This window comes from Monomorium pharaonis, chromosome 7 (assembly GCF_013373865.1).
Source record: "Monomorium pharaonis isolate MP-MQ-018 chromosome 7, ASM1337386v2, whole genome shotgun sequence".
Taxonomy (NCBI): Eukaryota; Metazoa; Arthropoda; class Insecta; order Hymenoptera; family Formicidae; genus Monomorium; species Monomorium pharaonis.
Window position 1 is genome coordinate 9,762,643 of NC_050473.1, and position 15,345 is coordinate 9,777,987.

Sequence of the window (15,345 nt, forward strand, 5' to 3'; positions counted from 1 at the left end):
ACAATGCACGAGTTCGGACAGCTCCGTTCTTTTCTTTGGGCCTTCGCGTTCACGAGCTCACCCGACCGTCGTCGTTTTTCCTCCCCCTCCCCTTTTTTTTTCGGGCTCCACCGTCGAGTTTTGCACGCGCGAGTATCGCTCGCCTCATGCAAATCCGTGCGAACTCCGTTCCCTTTCCCCCTTCCTTTTCCCGCCGTTTCTCCACAACCTTATTCCTTTCGTTCGCCGCGCCTACGTTTCTTTGCTCACGGTACCCTCGGGCGTAAACCTCATGGCGCGACACCGCCAATTACACCCTCGTAAATCGGCCCGCCAATTTGTCACCCGCAATTCATCCGTCTGAATTTCAACGTTCCTTATCGCGTCACCTCGACGTCCTCGCCACTTAAGCTCCTTCTCTCTTCCTCTCTTTCTCTCTCTGTCTCCCTCCCTCATGATTTCAACACAGAAAACGAAGGTCTCCAGCAGCAGCGGCCGGAAAGCAGACGTGAGCTTTAATGCATTTTTTCAATTCTCACGAGGGAACCGCTGCCAAGCGATTACGCGCAAGGCGGAACATTACTTTCCGCGTGCAGCATGACGCCTCGCGCGATGCCTCAAAATTGCATTTTCATTTCGACGATTCTTATGATACCAATTTGCCATTTCGATCGATCTTTTTTATAGCCCCCTCCTCAAAATGTGCAGCCATCTCTCCATTCGTCGGAATATCGTCGAGAAAGAGGGACAGAGGGATTCCGAGATTATAACATCGAATCCCTATCTACGAGCTGTAACGTATACGAATTTTTCTGTCGCCCGCGAGATACCAGCGAACATCTGGCGATCTGTTAATGTTGGGGCTGCCTAGACCAACACGACGGCCGAGTTTCAGGCGTGGCTTGCGTGGCAAAGCAAATAAACAAGAATTAAATCTGGAAGGCTTTACCGCAGCAAAAAGATTCGGATATTTCTATACGGATTCGGTGCAGCAAATGAAGCCGAGAGGGAAATAAAATAGAAAGCAAAATAAAGTCGGTTAACTGCAACGTGCATTTAGATCTAGACCGAACATTAAGCGAATCGCCTTCCTCTTTCCGCAAAAAGAACGAAAGAGAGAGAATTTTCGACGACGCCGAGTGACGCAATAGTTATTTTACATGCAGTTCGCTTAATGACGATGTTGTTGATAAATACGGCGGTGAGGTTTACAGTGCCGCGCAAGAAAGTCGAAGCGGCGATACGTGCGCGCCATTAAATTTAGCGTTTCAAGGAAGGAACGGGGGATCTGAATCATCGGACGTATATGTATAGCAACAAGTTTGACACGCCACGTCAAGTCGCGCTGGAAGTATTACGGAAACTGGGGGGGGAGGGGGTCGGAAGCGGGGGAGGAGGGCAGTGAGCCCGAATACTTTCTGTTTCTCGCGTGCGCGTGAACGGGCGCGTGCGCACGTGCAACGATCGCTTCCGCAGTGAGCGCGCGAGCTAAGTATAGACGATGCTGACCGGCGGCATTGTTATTGCTTGCGCAGCAGCTCGGGCTTCGGGATCTGTGTGTTTATGAAGGGTCCGCTGCCCGACCGAGTTATGGCCTCAGGTATAGCCGGATATTACGACTGGGTTGTGGGCTCTAGAGGTCCGATTGGCAAACGAGCGCGTGCATCGTAAATACGCGCGCGTACGTACATATCGCGCCGACGCGGGTGTTTAGTCGCGTTTAGAGGAGCCGCGCCAATGAATGAAATCGACATCTCGGTGGAACCACCCTGCCGTCCTGCCGTGGAACGGCTCGTAAAACCACCCCGGTGAATGTAAATGCTAGATTAAGATTTGCATAACTGTCGCGTTCTCGGCCGAAGTGTTTTAATGTGATCGGGCTGACGCGACTTATGCATACATAGCGCGAGCGCTACGTTACGTAACTTTATGCAACTTCACGCTGAGATTGCAATCTCTCTACAAGGCTCGCGACGAGTTCGAATTAGCGTAATGTGAATAGCGAAAACTGACGGATCCTAGACTCGATTGATCAAAGTGAAATACGCAAGCCCCCGTGCGTCGAGCATCTGTTTAAATATCATTCTAGGCTGCCTTATCTTATCGAGACGGCGGTAAACGTGACAGGATGAATACATGCCAATGGTATGACAATCAATGGCCAGCTGTTCATACATGCGTTAGTTAGTTTAATATCGCGATAGCAAATTTTGCATGGCGCGTCTAAACGAATCTTGGAGAATCTCTTTCCCAACAATTTTTTTTTAATTAGTATAAATAAAAAAAATAGATAAATATATAAACAAATAAAATAAATATAAAATAAAAAAATCTTTAGCTTACATTAACCTGCTTTACATATTATACATTGTGCCCCAAAATTTACGAATAATTGAAATAAATTATAGAAAGTTCTTGACAAATGTGTGCGGAGAGATTCGCCTCTATGAAAATTATAACAACACAACATTTTGCAACATTATTTTATAAAAAAACAATCGAGAATTACAAACTTGCAAAAATCTTCTATTTTAGCTAATTTTAATTGAAAGATACGTTATCGAACGGCATGGCACTGCAAAAACCCCAACTATCGGAGTTCAAAGTTAACGCAACAAAAAACCGATATATATTTCTGTCGTCGGATTGTGGACTAAACCGCGCAATTTCGGACGGAGCGGTTTCGCCGCGACGCATATATCACGGGAATCGGACGTGCAGATTTTTTTCAGATATATCTCGCGGGCGGCCAACACGCGGAAACCACGCGTGCATGCAAAAGGAGAGGAGGGCAGAAAAAAAAAAGAGCACCCCGTACGCGCGTACGTGCGTCTCTCTGCCTCTTCATAAAGTCATAACTCAACCGTGCCCTTCGCCCGGCGCGCATCCCTCGGCATAACATTTAAAACGATTTCCGCTGGCAGCCGTGCCAAGACCGTAGCAGCGTTGTTTCGGGGATAGATTAACGAAACATAACGCCAGTACTCGCTACGGACTTCCAAGGGGTAGCTCGGATAATGGGAAGGGGCGTGTTGGCACCGCTCTGGCAGTTAAGCAGCATTCAGTGCCGGCGATGCCGCGGCTCGGCCTCCGGGGCCACGATCGATAGAAAATTTCGGCAACCTAACCCATGCAGGCTTTCGAGAGACTTTTAGGCAACACGAAAGGCTTTATCTATAAAAAGCATGTAAAAGTATGCCTAAGAGAGATATAATCGCGATCAATCATATTACACGAAGGAAAAGGAGCATCGATGTATTTTTAGGCCGACCATCACGTGCTACGGACCCCGATAAATGTCCGGTGAAAATATCTCGAACGTCCCGAAGATATCGTAACTTTCTAACATTGTACGAGGGGGAGAGCTAGCACGTCGAGTTAGCAACTCAGACTCCGGGGATAACGCCCGTGTGTACGTCCAGCGTTATTTACGACATTACTCGCCATAAATATGGAGGGATGAAAGAGAAAGAAAGAACACGCGGTGTTCGGATCCTACGATTGTGACCTACGCATCGTATCTTCGATATTTCTCGTATCCCTGAGTAACCGACTTCCCTCCTTTGTTGCATCCGCGACAGAAACGCGGAGAATTCTCGTGCTACCGGGGAACGGTATGAGAATGCGTGTGTATCCGGTCCTGGGATTTGTGTAGGGAATCCTGCACGGAAAGTCTGATGATACATCGCGGACTCGCCGCGTCAGTGCCATCCCCCGCGATCGCGCTCCTTCCCTTCACCCAACCGTCTCCCTTCGTTCCCCCTAAACGGCGTTAAGAGATTAACTCGTCACGTCGAGCCATTTTAATATTTCGAATCGCCGAAATTAGTCGGAGAAATGCCGGGCATACGGCGATAAGTATCCCTTACTGTCGCGCGCGTACGCTCCTTTTTGCACAGCATCCCGCGAAACACGTCTCGATTAAAAATTGCAACATCCGTCGCGCGTATACTCCATGAGGCACCATTCCCATGCGGGGGAGGGAGTATGGACGGAAATCGCAGACTAAATAAATCGATATTTCGAAGTCTCGCCCGCAAACTTGGAGCCGCTCCAACGGTCCCGCTGCAAAACGAACGCAGCGTCGGCGTCAGCTCTCGACGGCTAATTCACGCGTATCGCGGAATATAATTCGTATATAATGCCCCGCGAAATTTTGGGTTACGCGTATGTACACCATCCGTATTCGAGACGGCGTAGCATACGCCGCGCGTCGATGGAACTCGACGATTAAGAAAAATATATCGCCTCTTCGGAACGCTCCACTCCCCAGGCCTGCGCACGCTCGCAGCATGGTGGACTAACGAGGGAGCGCTTATTAAGCGAGATAAGATTTGCGCGGAGGAGTGGGCGACACACGACACGGAATGAGGTGGCATTAATGGAATATAATTGGTCGAAAAGTAGGTAAACCGCTTGCGGTAAACGTGTGTAAACACTCACCCCTGGTAAAGTCCGCTTCTCATGCAGAGCGTTCTGGGCGCTGATTGCGCTGTCACGGCTGTAGTAGGTGAGGAACGCACAGCCTGAAAACAGAAGAAAATTACAAGTCTTATCTCTCTTGTAAAGATTAGATCCGCGGCGTATACGACTAGCATCCGCGGAGGGGACTTTTTCTTTTTACGTTCACCCCTTTATCACGAAGGTCGCGACACACGCGCGGACACGCGAGAATTCGGGGTAATCACTTAGGGGGAATATTACGACGGCGTGCTTGTGCGAGAGAGGCGAGCTTTATCGGCCGGTAGCGCGACATAAAGCGAAAAAGCTTTTTACACAGATGGCATAGTTGAGATCCGTCGAAATAAAAGTTTTACACCCCGGCACCTCGGCGCGCCGAGTCTAAGGTCGATCGCGGATAACGCGATCTCTCCCGTCGTGCTCGCGGCGGCGGCGCGCCGCAATTACGTGACGCGAGCCAATGTGTTATCGTAATTAGACAGGCCGGTGGAAAGTTCTCGCTGCGTAATTGCCGGTCGCGGCCGTGCGCACACATATTCGCGAAACTTTTACACGCCGCAATCTTTATGACGCACGAGGACCCGCGCGGGAACACGAGGACCGAAGCGGAGCGAGTTACCCCCTCGGATTGCGCCCCCTCCGCTTTTCCCCGGAAATGTACGGATCTCACGCAGTCGCGAATCGACCGGATTCTTTCAAGTCTTGCGTTTGTCACGCGCGAAAATAAACCTGACGCGTTCTCTCTCTCTCTCTCTCTCTCTCTCTCTCTCTCTCTCTCTCTCTCTCTCTCTTTCTCTCTTTGCCCACCGATGACGACGATGACGACGACGACGACGACGACTCGTGCGCATACGGCCGACCGTCCCGGTCAAAAAACCCGTCCGCCGAGATTTCGGCCATTGATTTTGTCAACAGCGGAAGAATAATTTCTGCAGGGACACCCCCGGGGAATTCATCACCCACCACGCGACGCGCGCGCGTTTCGATTCCCACGCGCGATATGCCCGCCACTCGTAAAACACGTCGCTTAATCGCGCGCCCCGCGGAACACGTTATGTTTTAGAGTCCGCCACGCTATCATCTTCGTCAGATAGTAATATCGATGCAGCGACGGAAGCAACCCACCCACACAACCCGCTGACGTCGCGCTCACGCAACCCAGCGCTCGCGCAACACTCTAGAATCAGGCCTCAGTGGTTATCTCGTGGCTGATATAAATAGCCTTGTATTAGTCGCACTTCAAAAGTTCATATGCCGCTTATCCGTTAGCGTTAAATTATACACAGGCTTATAATTTACACAAAGTATACCGTCTCTTATCAAGATCAATAATCGGGTCACAATTTCGATGAAAATTATTACCGCGACGTAATATACCTGTTACATTTCGATTTAATTCGAAGACGACGAATGTACGTGAATAACTGTTGTCATCCCAAGTAATGAGACGTCAATTAGAATTCACGGCGTAATATTACGGCAATGTAAAGATAAAATCGTAAGATAAAAATCCGTATCTGCGAAATTAATTCTTGTAGACCACACTCGGTTTAAGAAATAGCGTCGATATCGCGGCGGGTTAAAACGATGGTAATTAACCCGAGAATATTGGACGGTGCCTGAACCAGACCATTATCGGCTATCGCACTGTCGAGCAAACCCCTTGGGACCGCCTTCCTATCGGTCTGAGAATTTATTCAAAGGGCCTCTCGGTCCTATCTGATCACCATTTGACTATCTCAACATACGGAGATGGATGTAAGCAGGCACGCGTAGCTCAAGAGCCGCGGACAGAGTAGAGTTCAGTAGAGCGGAGGGCCGAGATTGCGCAAATATTTATGACACGACTCTATCAGCGCGATTCTGTCACTTACGGAATTCATTAAATTCATTAAATATACTCACGTGCGGAGAATCCATTCGCATACTCCATTTCCATCTTAATTCATGCCAATATATTACACGCGAACGTCTCACTTGCTAAGAATTACCGCGTCGACTGAAGGCACATCGCTCGTTACGTTATTACACGTAATAATACATTTCGATTGTTATAAAATTAATTAAGTTTAGCATTCAACACGTACACAATCTCCACTCTGTTTAATTTTATGAATTATTTGAGAAACTATTTGATTGGTACAAAAACTATCGACATCATTGACATACTGTTTACTATGTCTCGTACTCCGCGAGACTCCGCGAAGGGAACTTAAATTCCGAGCCATACTGGTTTACGGCGTGATACTTGAGACGTTTTAATCTCACGCGAGAGGACTTCGACGGCGCAGTTTCACGACGACGTGGCGGGAGAATATGCGCTATCTTTCTCTTTTCCTCTCTTCCGGAGAGGTCTTTCTCACCCCGAGGAATCACGTCGCGCAAACGAGGAAGCAAGAGAGGCGCGAGAGATGCGCTCTCTGCGCGCACTCGTAATTTTTCATGCGGCACGTCGCACGCGTCCAGAACTCGCGCGGTTATCTCCTAGCAGTAGGAATGCCTCATTCGCACGTAGGACGTCCAACCTAACCCTGGGATAAGTCCGCGTGTATCCTAAAGGCTGACCTCGCCGAAGGAACGAGAAAGAGAGAGAGAGAGAGAGAGAGGGAGAGAGAACCAAGCGCCCGTGGTAGTCGAAAGTTCACCATAGTAGCCTGCGGCCGGTCACGACGCAGGCTACTACTCGACGTTCAGATACGGGAATACACGCGCCCGTAATCCGCGCTCCCGCTATTTCGGAAGTGTCCGAAAATATTTATAAACATCGCGGTCGCGCTTATCTTAATTGCATTGGGGACTGGGCTCGCGTGGCTCTCCCCTATTCTGCGAGTCCCGGTCTGCCAGCCCTGGGAATAGAAAACTTGGGTCGCGACGGCAAATCGCAAGCCCCGCGGGCCTCCCGAGGATGAATTAGCTCCCGGCGACGCGCGACAAGAACAGGGACAATCGTTTTCTCGCGCGTTCCCCATGAATCTCTCCCCGCTCGCTTTTGTCCTTTTTTTTTTTAGGGGGGTTAAATTCAATCTACGAGCGAACGAGCGCGCGAGCGAGTGACGCAATACAGTCCACTCAGGGAAAATGAGCCACTTTGGGTACACGAATGGATATATATATATGTGTATATGCATTTGTAAACGCGGTAAACAGTTCCCGGCGAGTTTGACGTACAAGTTTGACTTTGGGAATTTACTGTTTACTCCGCTATCAAAGAGGCTTGCCGCTTTTGAGGTATCTATTTTCGAACTGGGACAATCCGGATATCGTCCCAGTCGAAAATACAAGAAGAGTTAATTTAGTTTCACTACTGCCTTCCAGATAACAAAATGTTTGAATACAATTGGATTAAGTCGTTGGAATGTTTAAAGGACTCGGGGGGAAAATCCATCGTTCCAAATAAATTCAGGTTTCTAGCTGTGTGCAAGGTAATTAACGCGACGAGAGGTAACGATTATACTGCAATTCTGACACGCCTTCTCCTCGACGTAGTCATGTCGCGTCTAGCGGCATAGCATAGGCAATTACGATAAGGCTTACGATTAGCCTGACAGCGAAGCGTCGAGTGGCGGTGCGGCCGCCTCGTGCAAATTGCAGATGAAGCAGTTATACATTCGGTAGTGTAGCGAACAATTCGCTGATTCTAGATAATGAAACAGCTTGTCATCGGGTATGCGCATAGTCACTTGCGTGTATGGGAGAAGTTTTGTCGTATTCAGGCTTACGCGTACGAATATGCGAGTCGCGAACAACGATGTGCGATAAGCTGCGGCAAATGCAGTGTGGCATAGAAGTTAGGTCTTGTCGTTAAGTTTTCTTCACGAAGATATAAGACAAAAAGGATCGAGGTTAAACCGTTCGAGTGTCGAACGTACACGGCATTTCCGATGTGATTCGCACATCCCGTAGGCGCTTTTCCCTGGGCAAATCTAATTAATTCAATTGAAATTAATTATCACGAGCGACTCCTCGCGGGCCTCGCTGAGCTTTGATGCGCAATTTGCGAGGATGATTATTGCAACACGATCCACTTTTCTTTCGCGTTACTACGTTGATACGGTTTTTGTTGTAGTTAAGTAACTTAATATTTTAATTAGTTATACTACTTAAAGTTATACTACCACTTAAATAAAATTATCTTTGCGTAGCTAGATATCGACGGAACTAATTGAGAGATTTGACTAGTATAATTTAAAAATATTTAAAACGGTTAGAATAGTTAATTGCAATTTTTAGATATACAGGGTTAATTTGAAAAAATAAACGTAAAATTAGGTTACGAGCAATCCAAATAATTTGATTACTTATCCGTAGACCCAAAAGTGAGTTATAACCGTACCTTTTTCTCCCAGAGATAGAACATAATAAAATGTAAAAAGACTTTCTAGTATAAAATTGCAAGAATAATGCGACAAAATACAGAATATATTATATGTTATAATATATTTCGTAATATTATAATACCTCTTGTGCTTAATTTATGTACAAAATTATTATAAAGTTAAAGTTTCACAATGACTCCGCGAAATCTCTGCCGGTATTGATTATTGTGCACAATGCGGTTATTATTGTTTGTGTAACAATATGTAAGTGAATCGGGAATGCATGTAGCGACGGACCTATTGTTTAAACACGCGAGGAAAAGTGCCATGCATTATACGCGAAAAGGTCATCGTTACAGATTCGCTACGATCCGGAGCGAAGCTTTCATTTGTCTTGAGACGTACACGACGGGGACACACACACATACGCCCATGCAAATCTAATGGAGCCGGATTATAGACTGTTTTACGCTGATTCGAGTGGGGACGGATACGTCGTCGGACAGGCATGGAGGACGCAGGTAGATAATCAAGTGGTTCTTTTCGCGTGGACCGTATGCGAGGAGGCTGGCAAAACCCTTCCGAGAGGTACGAGACCGTGAAGGAGGGCCGTCTAGCTTGTGAGTTTTTGCCCATAAACCTGCCGACGTGTATTGCGAAAGGGTGAGCGAGACGTATAGATAAAGAGAAAGAGAGAGCAAGATGAGAGATACAAACGAGAGTTGATGGCATCGTCCGACGTCGACGGCGAGGTGGTTAAAGGGGGTTCAAGAGTAGAAGAGCGTTTTATTTGCGAGGCAATGCGACGGCTAATACACCAGTCACTGGACAGCGTCCAAGTCATAAAATGGATTTTATGACGCCGATCGATACAACGAGATCTCTCTCTTTTTCTCTCTTTCTCTCACTTCTCGACAGTCGCCTCTCTTGTCCTCTCGTCGAATGTGCCCGCCGATGCCCTATATCGGGCTGTACCTTTCGAGGAAGGGTGGCTTTGCGAGTCCACGTCGAGCAAACTCGAATACTGCGAAAAAAGAATCCAATTTGTTTTCCCGCGTCTTTCGAAGGGGATAATTCGACATCGATTATTGATGTTCCACACGTCTGTTAGACCTTTTCTGCCGTCATGTGTGTGTGTAATGCACTTTATAAATAGAAATTAATTAACATTTATGAGAAATCTGCGAAGAAGAGAATAGTAGAGCACAGTATTTGGTTTCGAATTAAGTCGCACGTATTGTCGCAAGCTGAAAATTTCAAAGTGAAAAGAAACGCGCGTGAAAGTTTAATCTGACGGTGTCTAGAGCGAACTCTTTTAACCCTGGAATCATGCCGGCGCTGCTTGTCGAAAATTGGAAAGTAAAAGCTCCCAAGTGACACGGTGAACAAGAATGAAAAGTTTCCCGACCGCGGAGTCGAAGAAAGAGCGCGTCGCGCCAACCAAATTGCTCTTAACCAGGTACTAGGCAGTCCAGGAATGAGGATTTTACGGTCCTCCTAATGAATTGAAACGAAACGAGCCTCCGGCAGACTCACCCACCGGCCGCACCCACACATCACCCGTTATAGTATACGGAAGTCGTCCCAGCGTCGGGACCGGCTTGCCGGGAACCACGCAGAGGTGGAATTTGCATCTTGGGCGAAAATTGAAATGCACCGGTACAATGGACAGGGAAGAGTGTCCTGCGAAATGACTTTTATAATAGGGACGCAGGTAATATAGCCGCAGCGGTGGAACGAGAAGCGTTTCTAACTGACGGTACACACACACATACACACACGCACCGGGGTATGTGTGTGCAAGCGTATCGTGACTTTATACACCAACACGTCACGAAAGAGCCCTCTGTGCCAGTGTGTGTACTTACACTCGCGATATCCCGGCGTGGTAATGGTTGTCCATGACAACGGAATTTTCTCCGTTGGATCTTCGCGCGACACACCGTCGTGCGCGCACACACATAGATAATGGTACACGCGCGCGAACATGGAAAGATGGAGAGAGCAAGAGAGAGAGAGAGAGAGAGAGAGAGAGAGAGAGAGAGAGAGAGAAGAGCAAATGTGTGTGAGAGAATTTCAGCATTCGTGTATTTCAGCCGCACGTCGACGACACCCCCCTCGGTGTTGCGCCGAGAGGAAATTGAAATATGCAAATAACCGCGGCTAGGTAGTACCCGTTCTCTCTCTCTTTCTCTCTCTCTCTCTCTCTCTCTTTCTCCCCCTCTCTGCGAAAGGTTTCGTCCGCGGAGTGTATCGGCGTTTATCGTCAACACACCGGACATACCTCTGCGTTGAAAACGGGAATTTTTGGAATACATCGATAACAGCAGGTTATCCTCTCCTCTCCCGTCCCCTCTCGTTGTATCCGCCGCGCCTGTTGTATCCGCTTGGCCGACTATAGCGGCGAGGGGTATTTGCTATTTCAAGAAGGTGATCATCCGTCCGATTCACGAGACGACGCTTGCCGCGTTCTATGTCGGGCCGTGGTTCGAACCGAGAAGCGTACGTCGCGAATGCATATATTACGAGACCACACGCTCAGTGACTTCTGCGTCGCTGAACGCGAATGAATATTCATTCGGTTCCTATTTCGTCTTTGTCGGTCGTTCCCGGCGATTAGCAACCGCGCTATTATCAGACGTCGAGTTAATTCTATTCTCCTCGGCACTTGGCAAAAGTTAGCCTCGTAACGTCGGAACGGTTTTGAAGTTTCCCTCGCGAGGACGAGGGAAAAGGAAGCGAGAAAGAAGACGACCTCGTGCTACTGTAACCACGAAAGTCTCGGTCCATAAAGCCGACGAGTGCGCATAAGTGAAGTAGTCGCACGGAAACGGAACGACGAACCCCGTTCTGTGGTATTCTGTGCCGTCGACCTACGCGACAACTGTCTACCGCGACATTCGCGAAGAAAGGCGTCGTAAAAGTCGAATCAAAGGGGATTAATCGAAGTTCTCCGGCACGATTTCTCAAAATCACGAACGGCGAGTAGAGATATTCTCCTATTTGACATTTTCCTGCTTGAAAAGAACTCGCATGCCTAACGTTTTACCTAACTTTACCATACCTCTCTATTGATACGGTTCTTCATAGGGACTGTGTCATACAGTGTCATACGACCTGTGAAATCGTTCTTGTCGCAAACCTCTGTTCCGGATCCGATCAAAGGCGGAACTCGGTCAAAGATTGTCGGCCTTTGAGAAATGCTTTCGACCCACAGTGGATAGAAATAGACCGGACATTTCAGTCAATCAATAACCAAATCGACGATTCTACTGAATCATGTTACGAAAATTATTAAGAGCGCCTCGAGTGACAAGAGTTTCTTATATCGTTCCCTTGCCCTGGTTTATTTGTAAAATTTATTTGTAAAATAAACGAGATATCTAAAAAAAATAACATAAAATATGAGTAAGATTATATATGATTATTATTATAAATATTAATATTTATCATGAACAGAAGAAGAAATTCAGAATTTTAAATAAGATTCTAAAAAAAATTAAGCTTTATTCGCTATAAAATATAAATGACTTTTATTTCTTAATTCCTATTTCTAACTTAGAAGTTAAGCTAAGGAGAATAAAAATAATATTATTTTCTCTCAAATGTCCATTACATTAATATTCACAAAACTGTATGTATATGTACGAGTGTATGAGTATGAGTGTAAATGTGTACGTATGTCCGCAGTGTAGTGAGCTCGGGTCCGTGGGTTCGCTAAACTCAAATGACTGTGCGGATCAGTCATCCCTGCAGAATCCAGAGTCTATGATTTTTTAAATATCAATAGTTTCATGTAATTAACTCTATTATAGTCACTAATAAATCACTGCTGGCCTTCGGCTCCCTCAGCATTTCTGCTCGGCTTTCTTCGCCCCGTTTTCTTCATTATAAATACGTTTCGGAGAGAGCAGAGCATTAACGTAAAATGCTCCATTGAAGGCAATTTTTATTCAAAGCGCGGCGCTCAGGCAGCGACGCTTACTTTAAATCTGGGTTTTGAAAGTCACGAATGGTAGAAATGTAAAAATAGTCCACCTACAAAGTTATTAAGTCTCCGTAAGGGCTACCTTGCCGAAGCGTTTTCGTCGCAAGTAAGACCTTTCGCTCTTTCTCCTTCTACCTTCTTTTAGCCTCTCCTCTCTACCGATTTCTTATCTTTCTCCATCTCTCGTATTTCTCCATTTTCCTTCCTCTTCACCTTTCCGCCCTTTGCTACCCGTCCGCTGCCTCTTCTCACAACGACCAAATTAAATACTGTGCCCGGAAAATCTCCGAGGAAACTCCTCGGATATTCAGAAGCGTCTTGGATGCACTGCCACGTCCAATTTCAACTACTTTGCCCGCACAGTATATCGTCATGGAAGAAGAGGGAGACGATAAGAGAAACGAAGGAGACGAGAAGTGAGACGAAGGAGAAAAGAGACCTTCAACATCACGAATGGTTCTCGAACAAAGAATTTTTCTTTTAACGAAATAAATCGATTGGTATTAAAATTGGAACTTATTTCTGCTGCCTTTTTAATTAAGCTTTTTAAAAATGCATTTATTAATTTTAATGACGCCAAGCCGCGTGACGCGGCGTTCTGCTATGTAGAAGAACGAGCATATGGTCTTAGGCCATGTATTTCGACTATATACCTACGGCCCTTCGCTACCTACGCGTTACCTATGTGCAGACATAAATATGTACTTAGCCAGGATTAAATTATTTGCAGGAAGATGAAACGGGTCCGACCCGCATAGCTTCATTTCCCTAGACGTCTTGAGTTGCGCCTACCGCGTGTCGATGGAAATGTGCCTTACAGGCAATTCGTTGGACTTTCCAATGTCTGGTGTAAATATCAGATTAATTGAAAGAAATTGAGATGTAGACGAGATGATATAATTTTTAGAAAATTATCGAAAAAAATACATATATCACTACCTCCTTCTACAAACGCAGACGTTTAGAGGAACGTTACACGTAGTATGTAATGTTTGCATAGCGCAAAGTAACATGGAAGATCGCAAACTGACGGATATTGCGGATATAATAGAGCCGCCCGTGATGTATTCGTCGTTGTAGAATTCCGGCTTAATATTTCATCGGCGTGGAACGCAACTGTGACTTATGTCAGTTTAATGACCGGGCGCGGCATTTAATTCGGGCATTTAATAATTCACGATGGCCAGGATGAGCCAGTATACGTCGCGTAATGTTTCGCGTGGTGTATGTTCGAAAGCCGAATGCCGGTTGCCGGTGGGGACACCGTGACAATGCGTTGTATTACACCCCGGCTCCTACTCGGGTCGCGCTTTTCTCCCCGGCCCTCTTTCCTCCCAGCAAGGATTAATTCATTTCTCGGCACGGCCCGTACAGTGGACTACGGGTAGGCTATCCTCCCCCTTCGCCCCACGAGATATCTCGTTTCCAGAAGGATGCGTACGAATTTGGCACACGTTTCTCCGATTTGCATCTATATGAATAGGCGTGGATTACGGGATTGGAATAAATTTGGCCGGCTAAGTGAGCTCGGCAATTTATACGGACACACAAGCAACGGACGCCGCATATCCTTATAGGCGCGTGTATACGTATGCCCGTGGAAGGAACCGCACGCAACCGAGGCGTGCTATAAAACTTTATTACGCTGCAATTTGTCTAGCCGCGAAGAAACGGATGGAAAATAAATCAGGCTCGCGACGTTAAAAGTGTCTAATGATTAAAACTGCGAGAATTCACTTAATGCGCGAGCTTTAAACTCGAGTTAAAATGTAACGGACACAGCTGGCGCATGTTCAGATCGTGACACATCATACGTATAAGCTACCGCGACTAGTACGTTATACGCGAGACTGCACGCGTGACTCACTTGTGTATCATTCAGTCAATACAGCAAGACGTAACAACCGAACGGCCGAATGATATTCGCAAAATTCGTTATCATCTTTCGGTTATCCCGGCCGTTTACGACCGTCGTTGTCTCGGACCTTGACGAGACGGACCGAGCCTAATGCCGCGCCGTCGGCCGAACGAGAACTTATTACGATCCGTCATTTTGTCCGTTCGCCGCTCGTAACAAGCATCTTTTACGACACCACGTAAAATGGGAAGAACGATGGCGCGGCGCCATAGACGTTGATTGCCGGGGGGGACTTTCCCTTCTCGCTCGTTCTCTCTCGCGCCGCGCGTCCCTTTCTTCGTCCACCGCTTCTCTCCTTCCCCGCAGTCTACCGCCCCGGAGGAAAGGAATGACGGTACATTCCCTAACGGAGGGAAACCGCCGTCGCGCTGAACGGGCATTCGGGCGCGATGGCAGGAAGACGTTGTTAGGGCTATTGCTCTCTGTCCGAATGAAGAACCGCTCATATTTACAAGCGACGGTAGCAAATGGCCGAAGTGGCGAGAGGGAGGATGCAGCAGTGCGGACGGATGAAACATCAAGGGAACGTAGCCGTCAAATCGGCCTGTGGGACCCGGCAACGATTCGCTTCTCTCTATCCGCTCCCCAATCTGCGCCATTTTTATTCCCGCCCGTCGCTGCGAGGGTAGTTGCATCCTCGGAATTCACTCGGGCGTTCTCGTCGAACGTTTCTCGCCCGTCAC

General features: G+C 47.2%; 1 protein-coding gene across 2 annotated transcripts in view; it reads right to left on the minus strand.

The window, feature by feature from the left end:
- Window positions 1–15,345, minus strand: part of LOC105835899 (CUGBP Elav-like family member 4) — a 569,131-nt gene that overhangs the window by 519,435 nt on the left and 34,351 nt on the right. For both annotated transcript variants that reach the window (XM_028195168.2, XM_028195157.2), the window contains exon 2: window positions 4,423–4,505. The gene's annotated coding sequence lies outside the window, so the exon portion shown is untranslated. The remainder of the gene's footprint in view (window positions 1–4,422; window positions 4,506–15,345) is intronic.